Source organism: Canis lupus, chromosome 33, assembly GCF_003254725.2.
Source record: "Canis lupus dingo isolate Sandy chromosome 33, ASM325472v2, whole genome shotgun sequence".
In the NCBI taxonomy this organism is placed as follows: Eukaryota; Metazoa; Chordata; class Mammalia; order Carnivora; family Canidae; genus Canis; species Canis lupus.
Window position 1 is genome coordinate 8,671,854 of NC_064275.1, and position 3,929 is coordinate 8,675,782.

The 3,929-nt window shown below is 38.1% G+C and overlaps 1 non-coding gene across 1 annotated transcript; it reads right to left on the reverse strand.

Moving 5' to 3' along the window:
• Positions 1–3,051: 3,051 nt before the first annotated feature.
• LOC112641774 (small nucleolar RNA SNORA18) lies at positions 3,052–3,181 on the reverse strand. Its single transcript, XR_003124834.1, has one exon. It is a non-coding gene; the product is annotated as a small nucleolar RNA SNORA18 (small nucleolar RNA).
• Between the last annotated feature and the right edge of the window lie 748 nt (positions 3,182–3,929).

A 3,929-nucleotide genomic window follows, 5' to 3' on the forward strand; every position in this document is an offset into this window, starting at 1 on the left:
ATCAATCTCTATTGCCATGTACTCTCAAATTTAGACTCATGTTAGCATTTGTCAAAGTTACATCAAAAGTTCTGTGCTCTAAAGGTTCTTTCCAGGCTTGGCTACTTTATGGAACATTATAATTTACCCCCCAAATTCAATCTACCCTTCTTTCTTTTTTTTTTTTTTTATTTATTTATGATAGTCACAGAGAGAGAGAGAGGCAGAGACACAGGCAGAGGGAGAAGCAGGCTCCATGCTCCAGGAGCCCGATGTGGGATTCGATCCCGGGTCTCCAGGATCGCGCCCTGGGCCAAAGGCAGGCGCCAAACCGCTGCGCCACCCAGGGATCCCCAATCTACCCTTCTTTCATTTGTAGTTTGACTGAACTCTTGGTTAACTCCTGAGTAGTAAAAACCAAACGTGTGTCATTCCTCTTGGAGATGATTGTTCAGCAACCTTGTTAAGCCAATCAACCACTGCTTCTTTTGGCAACAATTACTGGTTTATAGATGAGCATAGAACTTAAGTTGTCCCGATCAGTCTAAAAGAAAAAGATTTCTTTGATAGCTTGGAAAAGGTACCTTCTCTCTGAATTGACATGGACAGGGAAGCATGTGACCTTTATAGCTACTGACAACTTTCTGAAACATAAGGAGAACCAAGCTAAGGATGGAGTGAACAATGCAGATAGCAGGATGAAAAGTGAAAAGAACCTGCCTCTTTGATGATACAGTTGTACCTTTGGGTCCATAGCCCTGAAGTTCACTATGCCTCTGGATTTGCCCTTATGTTAGCTAATACTCATGGTTAGAACAATTCTTATTGTCTCTGCCAGTTGGGGTGAGGTTTTTTTTTTTTTTTAAGCGTAAAGTTTCTTTTGTTTATATGTGATGTATACAAAATTATTTAAAGTCAATACATTTTTGCTTAAGGAATTTCACATGTTGTGATTCCTTTCATTGCCAATCACCTTAGTTCCTCCAATTTCTGAGTCATAGTCTTCAAGATAGCCTTTCTAAAAAGAATTTTTGCTCGAGAAGAGGAAGATGGAAGCTAAGTAGGAGGATCTTAGGTTTGTCTCATTGCACGAAAATAACTAGATAACAAATCATCCTAAATACCCCAGAAATTGATGTGTCCACTAACAGAACAAACTCCACAACTAAAGGAGGAGAAGAGATAGGAGTATGTAGACATCAAAACACCACCAGTATTTTTCACAGAGCTAGAATAAACAACTCTAAAATTTCTATGCAACCACAAAAACACTGAATGGCCAAAACAACCTTGAAAAAGAAAAGTGAAGCTGGAGGCATCACAATTCTGGACCTCAAGTTATATTACAAAGCTGTGGTGATGAGGACATTATGGTCCCAGCACAAAAGTGGACTCATAGATCAATGGAACAGAAGAGAAAACTCAGAAATGAGCCACCATCAAATGGTTAATTAATCTTTGACAAAGCTGGAAAGAATATCCAATGGGAAAAAGATAGTCCCTGCAACAAATGGTGTTGAACTACAACATACAAAAGAATGAAATTGGACCACTTTCTTACACCAAACACCAAAATAAATTCAACATGGATTAAAGACCTAAATGTGAGACCTGAAACTATAAAAATCCTAGAAGAGAACACAAGCAGTAACTTCTTTGACATTGGTTATGGGAATTTCTTTCTAGATATGTCTCCTGAGGCAAGCGAGACAAAGTTAAGAATAAACTATTGGTTCTACATCAAAATAAAAAGCATCTGCATAGCAAAGGAAATAGTCCACAAAACTAAAAGGCAACATACTGAATGGGAGGAGATATTTGCAAATGACATATCTGATAAAGAGTATCCAAAATCTACAAAGAACTTATAAAACTCAACACCCCCAAATGAATAATCCAATTAAAAAAATGGGCAGAATTTTTCCAAAAAAGGCATAGAAATGGCCAACGGACACATGAAAAGATGCTCTCTCATCATCAGGGAAATACAAATCAAAACTACAGTGAGATATCACCCCACACTTGTCAGAATGACTAAAATCAACAACATCAGAAACACAGATGTTGGTGAGGATGTGGAGAAAGGGGAACCCTCCTGCTCTGTTGGTGGGAATACATTTTGGTGCAGCTACTTTGGAAAAGAGTATGGAGATTCCTCAAAAAGGTAGAAATACAGCTCTGCTACAATCCAGCAATTGTACTACTAGGTATTTACCATAAGGATACAAAAATACTAATTCAAAGGGACACATGTATTTCAATATTTATAGCAGCATTCTCTACAATATCCAAATTATGGAAATAGCTCAGTTGTCCATTAACAGATAAATGGATAAAGAAGTGGTGATATATATTATTCAGCCATAAAAAAATGAAATCTTGCCATTTGTGATGACATGGATGGAGTTAGAGAGTATTATGCTAAGTGAAATAACTCAGAGAAAGACAAATACTATATGATCTCACTCATATGTAGAATTTAAGAAATAAAATAAATGAGCAAAAGGAAAAAAAAGAGAGAGGCAAACTGAGAAATAGACTCTTAACTATAGGGAACAGATTGATGGTTCAGAGGGGAGTGCATTAGGGGATGGGTTAAATAGGTGATGAGGATTAAGGGGTGTACTTGTGATGAGCCCCAGTGTTGTATGGAAGTATTGAATCATTATATTGTACACCTGATACTAATATTACACTATATGTTAACTAATTGGAATTTAAATTAAAAAATTTAAGAGAACTTTTGCTTAATCCGAAGTGGTCATGTCAGGTAGTCCACACTTCTTTTAGTTGGGCTGCTTTGATCCCTACTTAAGTATAGACATACTTTAAAAATTCTCCACTTGTAAACTTTGGGATCCAATTTCTTCAAGAAATGTATGTTAGGACCATACTTAGGGTGAGAGTAGTTGGACCTGCCTGGTTGTCAACTTCAGACATCCTCTATACATGAATAATTTCAAATTATATTTACTCCTAAACTATCACACCCTAGATTAGCACAAATCATTGGGATATACCAATACCTAGGATGAAAAAAGTTGACCATTAGTCCTAAAATAGTTTTAGTAGCCCTGCCTTATAGTTCTTTCCCACAGATTTAAACATAATTATTTGAGCAAAGCAAACTACATATTTACTCTATGAGGCATTCCCAATAATGTGGGTCTATAGAAAAAAACCCATTGGGATGTACTTCCAGGGGAGTGAGGTTTTTTGATACTTGCAGCCTAAAGCATCCCAATAGATATACCCGAGGATATGACTAGGGAGGAGGTCACCTTAGGCTCAGTTGTGTATGTCATGAGACCATCTTCCTGTCATGAGCAGTGGGTCCTATCTCCTTGCTCCAAATCAGGAATTCCGGGGGTGAGACCCAGCAATGTGCTTTAACAAGCCCCCCAGGTCATTGTCTCTGAAGACCACAGAACCGGGCATATTAGACAGATATGTAATTTGCAGACTCCTGTATTTCCTTGGATTCTCAGACATAGAATAATAAAATAGTTATCGAAGAAATAAGGTGATTCAGAATGTAAAGAGCCCACTGAAGACAGTTTCTGTGATTTTTTACTTTTAGGTCTGCCAAGCAATATCATTGCCAATGAATTGTTTTGGATGACTGCATTTAGTAGAGAGTAGTGTGTGTGTGTGTGTGTGTGTGTGTGTGTGTGTGTGTGTGTGTGTGTGTTTGAGACATACCACCTGACTTGGAAATATCATTGTCATTAGATGACCTGGTGGAAGCATTTAAGTCAGGTTGGAGGATCTTAGGGAGTTTCTCAGGGCATGGTTGTCAGGCCTTTGGCCCCAGAGGATTTTACCTATGTTAGTTTTTATGATGTTGGTTTAGGAAAAGGGAGAGGGTGTTAACATGGGTTCTTTGAAAGGCAGACTGTGTTTTTATCTCTCTCTCTGCTAATTCAGTACTCAGCTGCCCTCTGGCCTGA